This window comes from Bos indicus x Bos taurus, chromosome 20 (assembly GCF_003369695.1).
Source record: "Bos indicus x Bos taurus breed Angus x Brahman F1 hybrid chromosome 20, Bos_hybrid_MaternalHap_v2.0, whole genome shotgun sequence".
Lineage (NCBI taxonomy): Eukaryota > Metazoa > Chordata > Mammalia > Artiodactyla > Bovidae > Bos > Bos indicus x Bos taurus.
Genome location: NC_040095.1, coordinates 38767745 through 38790257, shown reverse-complemented (window position 1 = coordinate 38790257; position 22513 = coordinate 38767745). Strand labels below are relative to the sequence as shown.

Genomic DNA, 22513 nt, shown 5'->3' with positions numbered 1-22513 from the left:
GATACCTTTTTTGAAGAAATACCTATTCAGATTTTTGCCTGTTTTTAAAATTGGGTTATTTGTCTTTGTATTGCTCTAAATTTAACCTTAAAATTTTTTTAATTTTTTAAATTATGAAAGTATGACACCACATTTACAGGGGACTTGGAAAATACAGAACAAAGTTACATATAGTTCCACTATGTATTATAATTATTTTTTAAGCAGATAAATTAAGATTTTTCATTGGAGTTTCAATATCAAACTGTCAAAAATTATTATGATGAATAGACAGAAAAGCAGAAAGCTACAGTAGACCTGAAAAGGACTATGAACCAATTCAACATATTTAAGATTTATGCAATTTTCACACAAGAGCAGGGTACAAATCCTAATCAAGTTCTCATAGACTATAAACCAGGAGACACTATAACGTATCCATGGACATAAAACAGGGCATAAAACAAAACAAAAAAAATTCATGGTCTAAAAGTATAGAAATCATACAGAGTCTGTTCTTTTATTACTATGGAATTATAGTAGAAATCAACATTAAAAGATATTTGAAAATAACCCACATATTTTCAAGTGTAATGTGACATTTACCCAGAGAGATCTTTGACTTAGCCATTGAAAGCCTCAAGAAGGTTAAAACACTGAAAAAGCACAGAGGGTGATTGCAGAGAAGGAAGTATTTAAATGAGAAGTGAAGTGTCAGATGCTTAGTCTTGTCCGACTCTTTGTGACCCTGTGAACTGTAGCTCACCAGGCTCCTCTGTCCATGGAATTTGGCCCCAGTCAAGAATACTGGAGTAGGTAGCCATTCCCTTCCCCAGGGGATCTTTGTGACTGAGGGATTGAACTCGAGTCTCCTGCATTGCAGGCAGATTCATTACCATTTAAATGAGAAATTAATGTGAAGGATACGTTAAAAACTCCATGTATTTGGAAATTAAATGTCCACTTTTAAATGAAGAGTGTATCTAAGAAGCTTATGAAAATATGATAATTAGAAAATATTTGTAATAATAAAAATGAAAAGAGAATTTATCAGAATTTGTTGCATGCAGCTGAAGCTGCTCAATGCAAGTAAATACAATGTGGAATCTTGAATAAGGTATGAAAATAAATAATGGACTAGCATAAAATTTTGTGAAATTTGAACAAATCTGTACTTTAGTTAATAATACTGTATCACATCTTAATTTCCTGTTTTTTTTTTAAACATAATATTTCTTTATATTTTCAGAATTGGATTAGAAATTTCACACCTCATTCAAATTTTTTTAAAAAGATCACTAAAATAATAAGCTTTCTAGACTTTCAGCAGTAATATTAGATGTAAACTTATTTGAAACCAGATATTTGCTGCTCAGTTGCAAACTAAGTCTTCAGGAAAGATGATATGAAGGAACATTTCTACATTAGATCTTCATCTTACCACTTGCCCATAGAAACCAAATACTTGGCTCTTACACATCATAGACACCAAGAGTCGGCCATCTGTGCCATCATCTACAGTTTTCATGATTTATGGGGGTTGAAGATAGTTATGTGGCTTGTGAAGGAACTAGCTTGCAATCAGGATATACATTGTTAAAATCTGGTTGCCTATACAAAATGCAAAATGTTCATTGTATGTTCCATAGAAAACAGCATAGGGAAGAGATGGTTTAGTTACTGATGTTAGTTGTTACAATGGCTAACTTTACTTGGACATAAATGCAAAGGAGCAGATGAATCCTAGCAAAGTTTGCTCTATGATGAAAGTTTCCTTATCCCATTGAATTATATTATGAAAGTATGGTCTGTTGGAAAAACCTTTTGCCTATGAATATAGTAAAACCACATTTTAACAACGTGCCAAATCTTCTTAGAAAAATCGTATTTAAAGAAACAAGTTATATTTATGAAAACATTACCAATCACTGTTAATATATTGGTTAAGTAAAAATGAAATAAAAAGTGCAAATATAATCCAGTCCTGAATATTCTAATTGTGTGAATAAACATCTCACTGAAAGTTTGAGATAGCACTTCTTAAAGTGTGTCCATCCTGGCTAAAGCTTCCATCAGTGACGAACTGTCTCTTAACAAGGATGTCATAAGAATTCCTGGGACCTTTCCAATGACCTTTCAGTCCTTCTTAAACAGTTTAAGACTGGTTGCTGGCTTTCACTGTTCTCAGGACAAAGACCTCAAGGCTCTTCTCACCTGTGAACTCTGCTCTTTGCATCACTGTTTCTCCCAGTCAGCCCTGGCCCACCTCACACCACGCAGGCTGGTCTCAAAAATCTCTCCTCTGTCCATGGGAATGGTTTTTCCTTCCCCTTGGTACCCATACTACCCACTCAGTATCTATCTAGCACATAGTGAGGGAGCTGCAAAGGTTTGCTGAGAAAATGACAGGCTATATTTGCCATGCTAATCCTCGCTTCCTGATTTGGCTCATAAGTTCACCCTGCCATTAAAGTTTCATGTGTGTTAAAATTTGGCCCATCCCTCAATATTTACTTCTCTGTGGAGCTTCAGCCATGCAACAGTCTTTTACTGTGGAGAAGACAATGGCACCCTACTCCAGTACTCTTGCCTGGAAAATCCCATAGATGGAGGAGCCTGGTAGGCTGCAGTCCATGGGGTCGAGAAGAGTCGGACACGACTGAGAGACTTCACTTTCACTTTTCACTTTCATGCATTGGAGAAGGAAATGGCAACCCACTCCAGTGTTCTTGCCTGGAGAATCCCAGGGACAGGGGAGCCTGGTGGGCTGCCGTCTATGGGGTCGCACAGAGACGGACACGACTGAAGTGACTTAGCAGCAGCAGCAGCAGTTAAAGACCGGGTGAATAGAATAGACGTGATAATAGTAGAGATATGGGCCTTGCTCACATAGAGCTTCCAGTCCAGCATGGTGGTATAATTACACGCAAATGAACAGATGAAGAACCATCTATCATTGTAAGTGCTTAGGGAGCACTGGGGGCCACACTGACTTCATATGGCACTCATCTATGCTTCTCATTTGGACATTTATTGCACATCTGTGCAATAGAGTTAATACTGTTACTGTACAGTTAGTTTTTAAAAGAAAGTATGTATCTCCTACCTCTCATTCAAGACTGAAAGTGTTTCTGAGAGCAGTGGCATATGGTGGGTATTTAAGAATATGTCATTGATTACCATGTCCTTGGGCAAAAGCACTGAGAAGCATATTCAGTTAAATTCTAAAATGTTTAATTCTTGAGGTTCCATAAATATGACAATTTGTCCTAATATTTGTACTGGTATATGTAGTTGAAGGTCAATGACCAGCCAGCTAACTTCTGTTGACAAGTTTTACATTGGAATGCCACTGGCCAAGAGTGATCTCTTTACGGACTAGGATTTATCAAAGTCATGATTAATAATTCTGGCATTAACTAATCAGGCATTTGCTGTTGTTTAGTCACTCAGTTGTGTCTGACTCTGTGACTCCATGCACTGCAGCACACCAGGCTTCCCTGTCTTTCACTATCTCCTGGAGTTTACTCAAACTCATCTCCAGTGAGTTGATGGTGTCATCCAACCATCTCATCCTCTGTCGTCCTCTTCTCCTCCTGCCCTCAATATTTTCCAGTATCAAGGTCTTTTCCAATGAGTCAGCTCTTCGCATCAGGTGGCCGATGTATTGGAGCTTCAGTTTCAGCATCAGCTCTTCCAATGAATATTCAGGGTTGATCTCCTTTAGAATTGACTAGTTTGATCTTCTTACTGTCCAAGGGACTCTCAAGCGTCTTTTCCAGCACCACAATTCGAAAGCATCAATTCTTTGGCAATCAGCCTTCTCTATGGTCCAACTCTCACATCCATACATGACTACTGGAAAAACCATAGCTTCAACTAGACGGGCCTTTGTTGGCAAAAGTGATGTCTTTGCTTTTTAACACACTCTCTAGGTTGGTCATAGCTTTTCTTCTAAGGAGCAAGCACCTTTTAAAAATTTCATGGCTGCAGTCACTGTCTGCTGCCAAGAAAATAGTCTGTCACTGTTTACATTTCTTTTGTCTCTATTTGCTATGAAGTGATGGGACTGAACGCCATGATCTTCATTTCTTGAATGTTGAGTTTAAGCCAGCTTTTTTCACTCTCCTCTTTTACCTTCATCAAGAGGCTTTTTTGTTCCTCTTTACTTTCTGCCATTAGGGGGGTATCATCTGCATATCTGAGTCAGGCATTAGGTCTACCTATTAGTTTAATACAAGTTAAGCTGATCTAACACAAGGGTGAGATATACCCTTTAATACAAGTCAAGTTGGTCTAATACAAGGGTGAGATATACCTTCCAGCTGGCGAAGTAATAACAAGGATGATTTGGCACACTTAATTTTAGTAAGGTTGTGGGGGAGAGATGCTGTATGCTTATATTAATTTTGAATTGTTTAATGGAACCATTAAATTCAGAAACATTTCTAAGCAGAAAATTTCTTAATGGGTATCTCTATGCCTATAAGCAAGAGATGCTGCTCAGATTATATTATTCTTCTAAAAGAGAATCCTTCCCTCTCTCTTAATATGTTTAATACTACCAATCTACAATATTCAGTTTTTGTAACATCAGAACTCATTTATAGATTAAGTGCAATTTTCTGTGAAGTAAGGAAAAAAATGGAGGCTAAAATAACTTGACCCGGTAAATTTCTTTTTTATGATTAAGGGGAATAGATCCTAAAAGCTTCCTAAGTGGGAAAGGCTCTTAGGAGAGAGTGAGCACCATGGCAACCCCAGGTTCTGTGTGCGCAAGACCTTGGCTCTGATGCTATCTTCCTCTGCCCACACTCACTGAAATATTTCTGTAGGTTCTTCTCTCTGGGTCTCTTCCACGGAGTCTTGACAGCTGTTTTAAGGTCTTCAACTCTTGTCAGGTTGAGTTAACAAGTGATCATATGTGGTTGAGATGGGGGGCACTCCGAGGATGTCACATGACATCCGACCCATGTTCACTGAATGTTTTCATGATATATTTTCTACCTTGGAGAGCATTACATGCTGGTTCACAGTCTCATGCCAACAGGCTTTGTGGGCATTCTTTACACAGAGTATGTAGAATCTTCCAGACAAATAAAACCTTTGTGAACAAAAATCTGCCAGGTTTAACCATCATCTGTTTACATGCTAGGTCAAATAAAGAACTAAGTGAAGTAAGCCACAGCAAAAGACAAATACTGCATGATATATCACTTATATGTTGTATTAAAAAATACAACAAACTAGTGAATATAACAAAAAAGGAGCAGACTCACAGATACAGAGAAAAAACTAGTGGTTACCAGTGAGGAGAGGCAGGGGCAGGGGCAGTATAGCGATAGGGGAGTAAGGTACAAACTATTAGGTGTAAGACAAGCTACAAGGGTAGTGCCAAGAGATCAGACCAGTCAGTCCTAAAGGAAGTCAACCCTGAACATTCATTGGAAGGAGTGACGCTGAAGCTGAAGCTCAATACTCTGGCCACTGGATGTGAAGAACTGACTCACTGGAGAAGAGCCTGATGCTGGGAAAGGTTGAAGGCAAAAGGAGAGGGGGGCGGCAGAGGATGAAAAGGTTGGATGGCATCACCAACTCAAAGGACAGGAACTTGAACAAACTCCAGGAGATAGTGAAGGACAGAGGAACCTGGCATGCTGCAGTCCATGGGGTCTCAAGGACTCAGACATGACTTAGCGATTGAAGAATAACAACAACAAGAAGGATATACTGTACAACACAAGGAATATATCCAATATTGTATAATAACTATACATGGAGTATAACCTTTAAAAATTGTGACTCACTATATTGTACATCTGTAACATATAATATTGTACATCAGCTATACTTCAATTAAAAATAAGAAAACAAACAAACAAAAACCAACAAACAGACAAAAAGAACAAACAATAATTGTTGACCTAAAGAAACCAATTCTACCTAAGGCAATAAGTTAGCAGGCCCAAAACAATGCCTTCTTCAAGTGAAAGGTCACTATTGCCAGAAATACTTTTTCCGTCTGTGAATTAAGTGATTGCATGTTCTATACAGTAGATAGATTCCCAGGCAGATAGATTTTAACAGTCATAAGCAGTAAAAGAAATAATGAAGGAAAAGAACAAAGTGATCATGAGAAACAACTTTCATCTTCATTTGATTCTCACTCGCATTTCATCCCCACTCAAAATTTGAGGATAGGAAGGAATCGACAAGTTGAAAGAGTCCTAGGAGATGCACATATGTGGAAAAATGTTGTCATCTTACATAATCACTGAATTGTGATTCAGGAGCACACTAATGAAGCATAATAGTTCTCAACATTTTGTAATAATGTTGGTTTTATAGACAACCTAAGGAGAAAGGAAACAATTTACACGGTCATTCTAGACACCATCCAGATTCCAAAGAGACTCTCTGGAGTTGTCTGTGGTCTCCCTGTCATATTTACTGGGAGTGTGAAAAATAAGCTTGTCCTACAATATGTGATGGGTCATTTAAAGTTAGGAGAGAGCTGCCTTAATTCACAGAGAAACGATGTAACTCTCAGGACTGGAAAACATTTGCTGTTTCCCCAGAGATCCATTTCATTTGGATAAATGAGCCAGCAGAATCTCAAGAGCTGCCTGATATGTCCTGAGAGGGATGTTTGAAATCTTTCTCCCCTTCCTTTCATTAGCTGCCAGTCTAATAAAGTTGAGAGTGTGAGAAATTCATCTAATAAAGATGTATAATAAAATTCACCTAATAAAGATGAGAGTGTGAGAAATTCAAAGGATCAAAGGAGGAATGAATGGCTCCTAGACCTCAACAAGCCCTCTCAGCGTAAAACACGAGGTAATTATCAAGAGAAGAAATTAAACCCTCTTTCCTGTTTTTCTCCTCTTTTCCCGTGGTGATGTAGGTGCTCTTAGGATAAGAGCAAAATTTAGGGTAGATATAATTAGGTTGTCAACCAGATGTTACTGCACTTTCAACATGGGAGCAGATGAACAATCTGGATGAAGCCTTGATTTTTATTTCTCTTGGGGAACCGTGGAGCCAAAATATAGCCACAGGAAACAGTGGAAATCCCAGGGACTTGGCTACACTTCCATTCTCTTTGGGCTCCACTACTTAAAAAAAGTCACTGGACTCTGTTCCATTGCTTCATGGGACTCAGCTGTCATTCACTCCACTTACAGGATTCATCACCCCTGAATGGGCCCCTAAAATGTTCATTATTACCAAAGACACAGCCATGTTTGACTTCTCCTTTTCACGATATCACAAATCAAAAAAAGCATACACATTTGTTGTAAGCTGATACCATGTTTAAATTCTTTCATGCCCTTAAGAAATAATAATGATTACTCCTTGTCTAATAAGCACCAACCTTTACTGCATGCTCACTATGTACCTGGCACAGTTCTCATGTTTCAGGTACATTCACAGACTTTAGGCTCACAATGGGAGTGGAAGGCAAGGGTTAAACTTTTTACCTTACAGCTGCAGGAGTGAAGGCATAAGTCAAGGTAGCCCATCCAAGTTCATGGAGTATAATGAGGGCGAAGTCAGGGTTTGAACCCTTGTGGGCTCTGCTTCCATAGCCCAGGCCTTCACCCATACTGGGCACTGACTTTTGTGATCTGATGGCCTTTGAGAGAGTATTTTTAAATTACCTTTCAAACCTCTGAGCTTTCCTGTTTCTCAGACTTTCCAGGCATGAAATAGTTCACATAAGAAAGTGAATTATTTACTTTGTGGAATTCAGAGATCATAAACCCACCTTTATTGCTCATCCACTTAAAAACATCAAATAACTATTCTCTTTATAATTAGCAACAACCTGGGCTTCCCAAGTGGTGCTAGTAGTAAAGAATCCACCTACTAATGCAGGAGACATAAGGAATGTGGGTTCGATCCGTGGGTTGGGAAGATCCCCTGGAGGAGGGCATTGAAACCAGTATTCTTGACTGGAGAATTCCATGGACAGAGGAGCCTGGTGGGCTACAGTCCACAGGGTTGCAAAGAGTAGGACATGATTGAAATAACTTAGCGTAAGTAAATCTCTAGTCCAATCTCCCATTGAAGGGAAATCATCCCACTTCAGCCTCTGCTACTCGTGTCTCCTCCTTCAGCCACTGAATCAGCACATGAAGCACCAAGAATGGCACCAACCTGCAGGATTTGCGCACTGAAGACAGCTCCAATTGCTAGAAAAACCTGGGTATCCTATAGTCTCCTTCCACTGGTACTACTTTTCACATTTGAAACAAAGAAGAATGCCTCTTCTTCCTCTTCTATATGAGCACTTTAAAGAGCAGATAGCCACCCCATTCCTCTGGGGCTTTCTCTTTTACAGAAAACAAAATCTCAATTTTTTCCCCTCGCATTTCTCTGGTTCACCCATCTGCTTTCTTGTTGCCTCCTACTGGACACACTATGAGTTGCCAATGCCCCTAGTCAAAGGTTCATCACAGAATTAGGTACAGGGACCTCAGTGTGTCCTAGCTTTAAGCCTTGGGTCCTACATTAAAGCTGGCAGGTCTGTGGCATGCCTTCCACAGCCAGAAAGTGTGGCCTGATCCCAGATCCTGTGTCTCTCTCCCATGGAGCCCGTTGCATTTGCTTCATTTAGGCCAAGAGTCTTCAGGACACAGAAAAGACTTCAGACTCCTAACTCTTAGACTCCATGCATTTTCCCTTTCATTTTACACATAGAAAAGGACAATGAGCTCAAATGAAATCCTGGCCCTGAGTTAGTCCATTTGAAGTTAACTGTAGACACACATGTGGGCATGTGACCGTTTCATTTTAGAGAGCCCGGAACTGACTGGAGTGTTGAAATCTCAGGGTTATAGACTGATAAGTCTCTGAGAAAAACAAAACAAGTGTGCTATTTGGAGGACCCTGACATCTGCTTTTACCAAGTCATTCATTCAGGGTTACATAAGAGTTTTCAAAATATTTTTCCCATCTGAAAGAAGGCAACCCAAGAAGACTTGACTTTATTCTCAGAGAAAAAGTCACTCTGGAGTACGTTAAGCTAATGTCATACAATCATCTCTTACAGTCTGAATTCTCAGGCATCAAGGGCTTGGCCTCTTCTTGTGCCTTTAGTTATATAATCTTGTTCTTTCAGATTTCGGGGAAGATGGAAAAGAAGTTCTGATGATGGTTGACTGATTCAAAGCTTACTTCTCAGAAGAGTATTTGCTTTTAAGAGAGGCACTCTTAAATGATCAGATGGGAAAAAAAAAAGTAGAACCTGGAGGACTAGAATCAATTAGACATGGACTTGGGGGCCATCACACCACAGAGCCCCTCATCCACAGGAGTCCGTGGGTGAGACCTCCTTCCCTTCCTCACAGGACATGGTTATACTTGGCCAAAGCAGGGACACACTGAGGCTGTAGGTGAGATGTGGTGATGGAGTTCTAAGCACTTTGTATGTATTTATTCAATCTTCCAAATAACACAAGTATCTGTGAGGCACCTGTGGGGTAAGTCACCCAGCTATAATTGCTCAGTTTAGCACAGTGCTACACATATAGTAAGTGCTCAGCCATATAATTGCTACTATGAGTTCAGAATGATAATATTTTGGTATATGTTAAGCCAAGGACCACTTCTGTATTTTATCAACAAAGGAAAGTTTTATTTTGTATAAAAAAGTTCAAGGGACTGCTTGAAGGACTTTAGAGAAACAACTATTATATAAGTCATTATAAAGCTCCCTTGGCTTTCAGATCCCCTTGGACAGGAAGCAAACTGACCTATGAGCCATTAGTCTTATGCTCTAGACTTGAACTTCCTTTTATTTCAGACATCTCATCCATGTACTGAGAAAAGACAAAATGAGTTCCCACATCCCTTCCAACCAAAATTCCAGGATATGTTCATTTCACGATGAGTATAGTAACCAAGGAATCTCCTGAGGGCTTACCACTGTTTAGAATTACCTTGAACTATGAATGAAGTTCTCGTTAGGTACTCCCCAAATCAGGCCAGACTACCACAGTTCCTTCTAAGGTAGTATGATTTTATTCTCCCAACACAGCCCGGGTGACTCAAGTGGTAAAGAATCCACCTGCCAATGCAGGAGACACAGGAGACATGGGTTTGATCCCTAGGTCAGAAAGGTACCCTGGAGAAGAAAATGGAAACCCACTCCAATATTCTTGCCTGGAGAATTCCATGGACAGAGGAGCCTGGCGGGCTATAGTCCATGGGGTGGCAAAGAGTCGGACATGACTGAAGTGACTGAGCATGCAGCATATTCTCCCAAAACACCTGTTTCATTGAGATGTCAAATCAAAAAGTCTGCTTTCCTAGAAAAATCTTTCAAGTGAGTTCCCCGAGGTTTTAGGCTTGGGCCTCTTCTAACTAAACTGATAAGGCCCAATGTTTTTCTATCTGTCTGTTCTGGAGCCTGAGGAGGAATCCTATAGGGGCAAAATCTTCATGAAATTTGCTTCTACAAAACACATTAGTCCTGGCTCATTGTGAATCTCTTTGGCTGTCAATAATTAACTCTGGGACTCCTAACTGCAGCAGTCACACCGGTGGAGGGCAGAAATTCTGTTTATACATACACAATGGTGACAACTAGAGGTGAAGTCTTATCACGGGCAAAAAACAACTGTCTCCACTTAGATCAGGTGTCTTTGCAGATCTAAGACCTGCCTGTCGACCCTGCTGGGAGCCTAGGCAGGGAAGTTGAAAACATGCTGCAGCATGTTTTGCAGCATCTGTTTCTGTTCGGAATACGGGGAACACGAGGAATGTTTTCCCAACCAGATCAGTGCATTATATGATGACCAGGTGGTGCTGGTGTAATGGGTTCAAATAACTCACAAAGAGTCGGAAACGACTTAGCGACCGAACAACAACAAGCTGCTAAACATCAAGACTAAACTTCATCTAGACTCACCAGGGAGAGATCTTAGAGATCTTAACGATCTCAGAGGGTGTCTCTTCTCTACCCAGAGGAAGCGCTGATACTCCATGGAGGCCGAAGTTTACTCAGAGGGAGTGGCTCTCCCCAAGACTCCAAGGGGTGCTGGCACTACTTGGAACACCTGTTCTGGTGCACCTGGCCCTTTAGGTCAGGGACGATAGGGTGACGTCAAGACAGTCAGTATAAAACCTCACTGAATCAGACAGGGAGCATAGGGTGGACCTGGCTAATTCCTTTTGCTCCATTTTGATCCAACAGCTTATTTCTAATGTCACACGGAATATTTTCATAAAATCTCATCTATCCGTTGCAAGCTACTTCACACTGGGAAGATGGCTATGACTTCTCTGCTGCTTTGAGAATAAGTATTCTTACTTGCTTGGTCCCATTCCTGGGACCGACCTGGCAGCTCTCAAGAATCAGGCCCCTGCTCTTGCTGGGGTTGGTGCCAGGGCACACAAGGTGGCCTGTGGCTGGGATGTTCTGAGGGTAATCGGAGGCAGCTCGTGTGCAGCAGGAAGGGCACCAAACCAGCAGAGTCCCAGCTTTCCTCCTCAGTAGCTAGGGATCTTGGTCAAGTCAGTTTCCTTATCTATAAAATGGGTATAAGAATCTCTATCTCAGAAGGTTGTTCTGCAGGGTAAATGTAAGCAGTCTGACACATTATAGACAGAGGATGGATGACTGTCATTAATGGGATGGGCCCCAGGTGGGGGTCATGATACCAGAGTCCTAGGTTCCTCCCCTTGTTAATTCAATGACCATGAGCCACTCACTTCTCAGCCTTCTCTACCTTCTCTAGGGGATTTCCAAGATCTTTTTTTTCACCTGAAGAGTCCATACTTCATGACTCCAAGCCCCTCAAATAACAGAAAAGGAAACTCAGCCCAGAAAGGTGAAATTCCTTGTCCAGGGTCACAGAGCCTGGGGGGCAACAGAACCGGCAGGTGTCCTCCCCTCCCATTCTAGGGTTTTCCTACTGGAGGGCAGAAGTTTCCTGTTTACCTAGTGAAAAGAGACAGGAATTTGAAGGGCAAGAAGGAGAGAGGGACCTTGCCTTGGCCTTGGAAGTCAGTGTACATGTTTCTAAGATGAGGGTTGTAGGACATCAATCAACAGCAAGGTCCATCCTCTCAAAACTGCTCTGTGGACACCACCCTTCTGGTATCTCCCTCCACTGCAACTCCATATCCCCAGTCTTTTTTCTTAGCACCTACATTTGACTTTGGTCTGTGTCAGCTATCCTGTCTCCCAGGCCTATGCCATCTCCTTAATCCCTGGCTGGTGCCATCATGGGGCAGCTGCCCACAGAGGCCAAGGGGCCTGCTAAGAAGAAGAACCTGGCAATGCCCAGAAAGCTCTACGGAGAAGCCACTGGGTTCTTTTAGGCCCAGCTCTGGCAGATTTCAGCAGCTTCTTTACCTGGAATTACTTGGGGCCACCAGATTTGTTTAACCATCCACACAAAAGATCAACACACCTTATTTATTTTTTAAAGGGCCGATTCTAAGGTGAACTCAGGTGAGCAAACACTTTACTCAGGTCAGCAGCTCCCTTAGGTGGCTTGGGGTCGGACCATGTGGATCACCCTTCAGTAATCTCCATCTCCAAGGCTGGCAAGCTGGCCCTGTCCCAGCCCCCAGGGCTGAGTCACTGACAACGGGAAATTTCCTTCCATGGATTCATCAGGAAGACAGTACCTTCCCTGGTTCCTTTTTAAAAGAAATGGGAATCGTTTTGTTCCCCCTCTGGGCTAGTTGCATCGTCCAGTATGCACAGCTTGGAGAACAGGGAAGAAAAAGCACAGACCTCATTGAGCCACCACATTCTCATCTTGTACCTACCTGTTAGCCAGGAGGATTATCCAAAATCCTCACTTGGTGGGTTATAAGCCCTGACTGACAAAAAAGACACAAGCTGTGAATCACTGGTAAGGCCATGCTGAATTTCAACTCTGCCATCCACTCACCTGGGAGTTTTTAATTTATACCTGGCATAATTTAGCATTATTGAGAACTTCTAGGTGCCAGGCACTGTTCTACAGGCACTAATTCATTTAATTTTCATTGAAGAATCTATTTATGTGGGGTTATGGGTTAAGTTTCTCCAAGCCAGGGTTCAGCAATATGTGAACCATGAACTTCCAGGTGTTCAAGCTGGTTTTAGAAAAGGCAATGATTTTACATAACAAGAGACTGTAAAAGAAAGCAACAGAGTCACTGACAGCACCAGAACAATTAACAAGCGAGCTATTTTTCTGAAAGCCTGCTGTGCCAGCTTGCCTTCCCCTGACAGGAAGCCCGAGGTGGACAGTGTGGAGAAGGATTTCCGAGGAACACCATTTCCAGGTGATTTTATTGCAACAGCCTCCTAAGTGTTCCCTGGGCCTCTGGGCTTGTTCCTTCCAAACTGATCACCACATTTTAGCCAGGACTGCCCTTCTGTAAATGGGATTCTGATCGCACATCTCTCCTGTGCACAGTCCTTCTGTAATCTTCTGTAGCCTCAGCCTTCTTGCCGGCCTCAAAGTCCATCCTGAGCTGCTCTGCCTTCTGGCCTCAGGTCTCCCCCAGTCTCCAGGCCACACACTCAGGGTTCTGGCCACTTCACATCCTAGGTTCCTTGATGCCACCCGCTCTCTAGGGGCCTCTGCTCCCGCACAGGGATCCTCTGGCCAGGAACGTGCTATCCGGGGCCCTTCTCCTCCAAACCTCACCCTCAAGACTCAGGTCAGGCATTGCTGCTGCTGCTGCTAAGTTGCTTCAGTCATGTCTGACTCTGTGTGACCCCATAGACGGCAGCCCACCAGGCTCCCCCCTCCCTGGGATTCTCAAGGCAAGAACACTGGATTGCCATTTCCTTCTCCAGTGCATGATAGTGAAAGTCAAGTCGCTCAGTCATGTCTGACTCTTAGCGACCCCATGGACTGCAGCCCACCAGGCTCTTTCGTCAATGGGATTTTCCAGGCAAGAGTACTGGAGTGGGGTGCCACTGAGGTCAGGCATTAAGTCCTAACAAATTCTTCCCAGAGCAGCTCAGTTGGGTCCCAGGCCATCTCATGCATACCCACTGCCCTGGGGTCTTTCAGGACTACAGACTCCTTCACACTTGTTATCCCCATTACTGGTCCATGTGCCTGTGTCACCAACTAGCTTCTCAGGGACAAGGACTTTCATTTATCTCTATATCATTAAGACCTAACCTGTTATATAACTGGTGCTCAATAAACATTTATGGAGAGAATAAATGATTTGTTGCAAAATGAATAAATGAATGAGTCATAGTTTAATATTATAGCCAGGGCAAGGATCTGGACTCTGTTGTGGGTACCTCTCCTGTCATGTTCCCAGATATTCAGGGTCTCTTGTGAAGGAGCTAGTGCCTCTCTCAGCTCTGTGTCTTGCTCTTCCTGGCTCTGTTTTCTGGGAAGCCCAGACCTCTTGCTGAAGTTTTACCTTTGTTGTGGGTGGGTATTTAAATGTGCTTCAATGCGGGTGGCTGAGAAATACAAGGTAAATGGGAAGAAAGGGCCTAGACTAAGATAGAAGGAAGTTAAGTCTTAAGAGTGTTCTGGAAAGCTGGGGAGAAAAAGTTTGAGTGGGAGGAGGAAAGCAGGGAGTCCCAGTTCCAGGACAGAGTAACGAGCCTCTTAACATTTCCATGCATAGTCCCTCTGATGAAGACAAACACATAGAAACAAGAAAATGAAATGAAAATGTCATGCTGGCGAGCACCCAAATGGTAGATGCCCTCAAAGAAGAGATGGATTGTGGTGTGACACAGGCACTATCTTTCTCTTAGAAATATTTGGAATCAGAGAACTAACTTGGTGGTAGTTCTCTGGGAGCCTGTGTGTGTGTGTGTTAGTTGCTCAGTTGTGTCTGACTCTTTGTGATCCCATGGGCTGTAGCCCACCGGTCTCCTCTATCATGGAATTTTCCAGGCAAGAATACTAGAGTGGGCAGCCATTCCCTTCTCCAGGGGATCTTCCTGACCCAGGGATTGAACCCAGGTCTCCTGCACTGCAGGCAAATTCTTTACTGTCTGAGTCACCAAGCAAGCCCCTATGTGTAAGAAATGCCCCGGAGACCAGCCAGGCTCAGCAGAAAGGGCCAGCTGCCCCAACACTGACAGACGCCTAGCTCTTCCCTGCCTGCTGTGTTTCTGGCTACGTGGAGGTCCTGGGGCCCCTTCTGCTGCCCCATGGTCAAAGGAGCTTCAAGGCTGGCACCTTGGAAACACAGAATCAACACTGGGCCACCCTCTCCATGGGTATGTCCCCTTTCTTCAGGGGCTGTCATTTAGGGGGCCTCAAGGTGGGAAGGCAGTTACTCCTCACCCCACTCACTGACCCTACCTCAACCCTCTGAATCTGATTAACTGTCCACCTTCACCCTCAGCTCCCCAAGAGACAGGGAGCAAAATGTATGTCTCTGGATAAGCCCCACTGTTCAAAACAGGCTTCAGGCCAAGCAGCCCACATTCCTTCCCCCAAATAAGAAATTCTCTGGATTTCCAGTGGTTATGACTCCATGCTTCCACTGCAGGGGCATGGGTTTGGTCCCTGGTTGGGGAACTAAGAGCCCACATGCCACACAGTGCAGCATAAATAAGTAAACAAAACAACTGGTTCTCAAACATTAAAAAAGAAAGAAAGAAGGAAGGAAGAAGAGAAATTCTCAAGCATTCTCTACCCTGGTCCTGACTTTCTGAGTCAGGTGACTATGAACGGGGTATGGACAAATCCCAAGAAAAATACCCTCATTGTCTTACTGGATTCATTCACCCCTTTCTTCACAAGGAGAGAAAGTGATACAGGTATCAAGGAATGCAAGTATCACACTCTGCAGAGGATCTTATCTTAAGCAGTGATCTTGCCCAAGACTAAGGTCTGCTTGGTGAACTCTTTTGCCTGGGGAGCACTACCCATGTGATGAATTTTGATTGGTGAATAGCTATTGACCCTGCAGTTTCTGAGCTGACTTTTCAGCTCACCTGGAGGACCATCCCTTCCACCCAGACTCTAAGCTGCACTCCAACAGCTCCCACACATGAGCTGTTACTGTGTGGCATGGACCTTCTCTCCCCTCAAATATGAACATCTGGAGGGTTTGGCTCATCTCCTCTCACAGCTGTTTCCTAGCACCTGAATCCCCTGCTTGCTCTTCCTGTTTCCATAGTGATTATTTGGGCTAATTCTGCTGCATTGTGATTGGGCTGAAAAATGAACGCTTGGAAAGTTGGATTCTGATCCCTTGGTGAGACCTTTTTTTAACCTGGGATGTGAGGTTAGCTTGAAGCTCCCTTGGTTTTCCTGGTTCCCTACAGCTTGCCTCTGGTTCTGTCCATGGAACATCTCACAAGAGAGATGGATTCTTGGTTGAGGAGGGGAACATCCCAGGCAAGTTTTGCCCCACTGCAATTAAAAAAAAAAAAAAAGGCTCAGCAGAGCGAGCAGTGAAGACCTGCCTGAGATGACCTCAGGAACTTCAGATCTCCTGGTGTCTGGGCAAATTTGCTCTTTAAGAAAGATCTTGGAAGGTTGAAAGGGTTCAACAAATATTTATTGGATGTCTGCATTATACTGGGCTGATGGATGATGTGGTCATTGTTCCTGCCCTCATGAAGTTTTTGTCTATAAGAACAGGAAAGGCGTAGTGGGGGTCAGTGGGGAGCTGGCTTCTCCTACCGAGCATTGGTCTCAAGAACCTGGCTTAGGTTGATTCAGGCCTCTGCACTAATGTTTATTTTTCCACTTCAAACCTTCCTCCTTCTTCCTTCTATGACATCCCTTGGACCTTGCTGCTTTCTTGTCATCCACCCTTTCCATTGTTTCTGTCTTTTATCTCCCCAAATGGATAAAAGTCCTGTGGTACATCCATACAATGTGAGATTACTCAGCACTAAATAAAAAGGCCTCCCTGGTGGCTCAGCAGTAAAGAATCTACCTGCCAATGGAGGAAACGTGGGTTCAGTCCTTATGTTGGGAAGATCCCCTGGAGAAGGAAATGGCAACCCACTCCAGGATTCTTGCCTGGAGAATTCCATGGACAGAGGAGCCTGGCAGACTACAGTCCATGGGGTCACAAAGAGTCAGAAACAATTTAGCAACTAAACAACAAAACAACAAAAAGAAATGAGCTATTGAGCTATGAAAAGACATGCAGGAAATAAAAGACATGCAGCATATAACTAGTTGAAAGAAGCCAGTCTGAAAACACTACAGCCTGTAGGGTTCCAACTATATGAGGAAATTCTATGTGGAAAGGCAAAACTACAGAGAGAGTGAAAAGGGCCATTGGTTGCCAGGGGCTTGGGGGAAAGGAGGCAGGATGATGTGGTGAAGCACAGGGGACTATTAGGGGAGTAAAACTATTCTCTATGACATTGTACCAGGGGATACATGACATTATGCATTTGTCAAAACCATGGACCTTCGCAACACAAAGAGTGAACCCTAATGTAAACTATGGACCTTAGTTGATACTCATGTATCTATACTGGTTCATCACTGTAATAACTGTACCATACTAATGAAGTTCAGTTCAGTTCAGTCACTCAGTTGTGTCCGACTCTTTGCGACCCCATGAATCACAGCGCCAGGCCTCCCTGTCCATCACCACCTCCTGGGGTTCACTCAAACTCATGTCCTTCGAGTCGATGATGCCATCCAGCCATCTCATCCTTTGTTGTCCCCTTCTCCTCCTGCCTCCAATCCCTCCCAGCATCAGGGTCTTTTCCAATGAGTCAACTCTTTGCATGAGGTGGCCAAAGTATTGGGTTTCAGCTTTAACATCAGTCCTTCAGTGAACACTCAGGATTGATCTCCTTTAGAATGGACTGGTTGGATCTCCTTGCAGTCCAAGGGACTCTCAAGAGTCTTTCCCAACACTACAGTTCAAAAGCATCAATTCTTCGGTGCTCAGCTTTCTTCACAGTCCAACTCTCACATCCATACATGACCACTGGAAAAACCATTGCCTTGACTAGACGGACCTTTGTTGGCAAAGTAATGTCTCTGCTTTTGAATATGCTATCTAGGTTGGTCATAACTTTTCTTCCAAGGAGTAAGCGTCTTTTAATTTCATGGCTGCAATTTTAGAACTAACACCCAAAAAAGATGTCCTTTTCATTATAGGGGACTGGAATGCAAAAGTAGGAAATCAAGAAACACCTGGGGTATCAGGCAAACTTGGCCTTGGAGTACGGAATTAAGCAGGGCAAAGGCTAATAGAGTTTTGACAAAAGAAACATAGCAAGAGGGTCATAGCAAACACCCTCTTCCAACAACACAAGAGAAGACTCTACACATGGACATCACCAGATGGTCAACAGCGAAATCATATTGATTATATTCTTTGCAGCCAAAGATGGAGGAGTCAGCAAAAACAAGACTGGGAGCTGACTTTGGCTCAGATCATGAACTCCTTATTGCCAAATTCAGACTTAAATTGAAGAAAGTGGGGAAAACCACTAGACCATTCAGGTATGACCTAAATCAAATCCCTTATGATTATACAGTGGAAGTGAGAAATAGGTTTAAGGGACTAGATCTGATAGATAGAGTGCCTGATGAACTATGGACGGAGGTTCGTGACATTGTACATGAGACAGGGATCAAGACCATCCCCAAGAAAAAGAAATGCAAAAAAGCAAAATGGCTGCCCGGGGAGACCTTACAAATAGCTGTGAAAAAAGAGAAGCAAAAAGGAAAGGAGAAAAGGAAAGATATAAGCATCTGAATGCAGAGTTCCAAAGAATAGCAAGGAGAGATAAGAAAGCCTTCCTCAGCGATCAGTGCAAAGAAATAGAGGAAAACAACAGAAGGGGAAAGACTAGAGATCTCTTCAAGAAAATTAGAGATACCAAGGGAACATTTCATACTAATTCAAGTGTTAATAATAGAGGAATCCATGTGTCAGGGGAGGAGGGATGTGAGAATTCACTGTATTTTCTGTGCAATTTTTTTTCTGTAAACCTAAGATTGCTCTAAAAATGAAGTCTGTTAAAAACAAGTAAAACCCAAAAACTTCAGCCCAAATCACCCAGATTTCTCTTGATTCACTCGTATGGGCTCCACTGGGTCTTCACAGTTCACTGTCTGGCCTCCCTCTGCCTCCAGAGGTCTGGAGATGTTTCCAACTTGCCATCAATGCAATGCATCCTGACTTCATCATCTTTTGCTCCCCCTTCCCACATCCCCAGGCCTGATTTGTCAAGTGGCCAAGCAGCTGTGTCCCCATGCTGTGCCCCCATGCCAGCCCACACTCTCTCCCTGGAACAGCCAAGGTCTAGAGGGGCCTTCGTGTTGGTCTTTACATTCACTTGCCGCTTTCTTGGTCATCTCTCCTCAAAACAAGGACTTTTCCCTAAGAACTTTGTGCAGTCATTGACACCCTAATCCTACTGCATGCCTCCCGCCCATTCCCAAATGCAGAAGACAAAAATGAAAGAGAAGACTCAAAACTGACAAAGAGAGCTGAAAGCCTCTCACCTGGGCCTTCCTGTTGTCTATCGCCTGGCTCCTACTCTGGGCTGGAGCCTGCCGCATCTTTGTTTTGTATCTCAGAGGCCAGTGGCCTCAGATGACATTCCCTCTACATTTCCTCCCCCAACAAGGAGAACGCTGGGAGTCTAACCAGTTATCTTTTTACAACCTGGGAAAAGGCACAGCCCACTGTTAATAATTTATCTGTGTATTAAAGTACGCAGGGTTGTTAATCATTGTTCAATTATGGGGACAGGGCAGGCAAGACAATCTCTTACTGAAAAACACAAAGGCACACTTGGTCTCTGCAGGTTCCAAGGGTCAAGAGCCTGGGGTCAGGGGAAGGCTTGCTTATGTGTGTCTATTGAGTTTAGATGGGGGTGGGGAGTGGGAGAGAGGACCTCAGTCTTTAACAGATTCTAAGCAAAAAGACAAAGTTGATTTTGAAGGAAAATACCATCCTCAGGTTTCCAGAAAAAGCAGTTCATCAATTCCTGTGAAACAAAGGCAAAAGAATGGCTCATTCTCATACCACACTCAGTGGTCTCATACTGAGCCTGCACCCCACAGAAGGCCACCTTGAGGAGTTGGGGCTCAATCCTACAGGCAGCAAAAAGCCTATATGTATCCTAGGAGGTGATGAGAGTGTGGCAGAATGATGAAAGGGTGGGAAGTGAAGAGAGGAAACTCAACGGAGGAAAAATAAAGGGAATGAGAGAATAGTTTTACTTTCTTAAAGGTTCTCTTTCACATACTGTCTGCCTGCCCAGAAACTTAACATGCATAGACAAAGAGGACAAACACATTTTGGGATGTCTAAGGCCAACTGAGATCCTTGAAGGGATTCTCCAAAGACTGCCCACCCCCCCCCCCCACCACCGCTGCCCTGGAGAGGAATATCTCCTCATACCCTCATTCCCAATACCTTATCTCTTCCTCCCACCAGGGGAAGCCAGCAAGGGGAGAAGTCCCCCAATTTTGGGGGGGTGTGGAGCTAGCTAAGGCTAGGGGACACCTACCCTGTGCATGTTTGCAAAAAGACTAACTGACCACCTGTCAAGAATAGGTCATGGGGTCCAAGGGTTGGGTGTTTAAGTCCTTGTGAACCACTTCCCTCTTAACTCAATGTTTTTTTGTTTTTTGTCCAAGATGGATGCATTTGAAGAACTTTAGCCATGATGAGACAGAAAATGTCACAAGAGGGAAAGGAAGAGGGTGAGGCTGGTTCTATTTGTGAGCTTTGCTATATGACCTGGTGGGATTCACAGGCTCAATGGGAGTGTTTGAAGCTACAGTCATTTTTAGTTTTATTTTTTCTTTCTTTGAATTCAATCAGCCACAGGGCCAACGCCTCCCCTTCTGCCTGTGTTCTCAGGAAAATCAACTGCTGGGCTTCCCCTAGGGAGGGTTCCCTCATGGATCCAAACTGGAAGCAACCGACTCAGGTGAATGACTAGGGCCCTGGTGAATGATTATGACTCTTCCCAATTCTGCCCTTGCTGAGTCTGCACAGGTGCCATGGCTCAGCAGCTTGGCTTCTTCTGGCACTCATGACCACAACTGCTCGGCCCCTTATCATGCCCTTCAGTCTCTGAGGCTGGAGAGATGGACCTATGGGGTCTAAGTGTGGGTGGAGGCTGACTGTAAGCCAGTCAACTAACCTGGCACCATCTCTGAGCACTCCTGGGCCGTTGGCAGAGATCCACCTGCTTCGGGAGGCCTCTGTCATCAGCGAGCACTGATCAGAGCATGCGGCCTTAGCCCATTTGTGAACTGGAGCAAAGCTCCCTGAAGGGAAGATTCAGGGTTCCTTCCCACTCAGGTTTGCTGACTGACATCTGTGTCTGGCCCTGCGGATGCTTCTTGGACAGGCCAGGAATAAGGACAGAGGCTGGTGAGCCAAAGGAGTGCTGACTGCCTTGGTGAGAGGGAAAACCAGCTTCAGAGATCTGCCTTGATGATAGTGGAGCAAAGTCCAGGGTGCTGCACTGCAGATGACGTTGGGACCACTTCTCTAGCCAGCCCTTCAATCCTTCTTTCAACAATCTTCACTCTCCCCTCGGATCCCCCAGTGACAGAGCAGTATTTTAGGTAGCTCAGCTCTACTTCAGGTATTGACCAAGGATGCTGACAAATTTTACATTCCTGCTGTGCACATTTCTGCCTCTGAGAGCAGAAAGGTTGTGAAAACATTGTCTGAGAGAAAGACTACATTTTCCTGCTCTAAGGGTGCTGGCCCCAGGCCCTAACAGGGTATGACTTAGTAAAGTTGTCTTACACCTGCCACAGTAAGCAAACAGAACACTATTATACCATGTCCTGGACTTTATGGAGTATTCCTCCGGGCTGTAGGGAGTTGCAAAGCTGATAACCTTCACAAAGTTTTTGGCATTAGACAAAAGGCATGTTTCTGAGCGATGCTTACAGAAGTCTGTTTTTATTTCATTAAATGAACACTGACATTTTCAACTTCTCTTCGCCTCTTTCCTTTCTCAAGAGCCTGAATTTCTGACTCTGATTCCTTTGCCCCTGTTAGCCTTTTAATCTTATTTAATTTTATTTTTGGTATTTGTGGTTAAGTAGGAGACACTCGTTCTCTAAACGGGAAAATATTTTGACTGCTGAAAAAAATATCCTTTGGGTTTCCTGCTTTGTTTTTATTCCTAAATTCTACCCCATGGCCCTTTTTCTCTCTTTCCCCCCTGTCCCTTCTTTGCCACTGAATAGTATGTACTGCATACCTGGTTTAGATTATAAGATGGGTCAACGGATTCCCAGGTAGCTCAGTGCCTGCCAATTCAGGAGATGCAGGAGACGTGGGTTCGATCCTTGGGTTGGGAAGATCCCCTGGAGGAGGAAATGGCAATCTACTCCAGTATTCTTGCCTGGAAAATCCCATGGGCAGAGAAGCCTGGCAGGCTACAGGTCACAAAGAATTGGACACGATTTTGCAACTAAACAACAGATGAACTCTGACTGTGGTGTCCTCAGCGAACTGTAGACACTCTATAGGTAAACTGTTAGCGAGGTGATTAGCTTATGCCAAGAAGCCTGAAACCATCCCTGCAGCCAGATGATCTGTCTCCCTTGAAGTCTTTGCTCCT

General features: G+C 43.6%; 1 protein-coding gene across 4 annotated transcripts in view; it reads right to left on the bottom strand.

The window, feature by feature from the left end:
* Window positions 1-22513, bottom strand: part of PRLR (prolactin receptor) — a 193854-nt gene that overhangs the window by 117385 nt on the left and 53956 nt on the right. For 3 of the 4 annotated variants that reach the window (XM_027519927.1, XM_027519928.1, XM_027519924.1), the window contains exon 1: window positions 19416-19543. The exons of the other annotated variant lie outside the window; for it this stretch is intronic. The gene's annotated coding sequence lies outside the window, so the exon portion shown is untranslated. Of the gene's footprint in view, window positions 1-19415; window positions 19544-22513 lie in introns of those variants that run through there. 4 annotated transcript variants of the gene reach the window in all.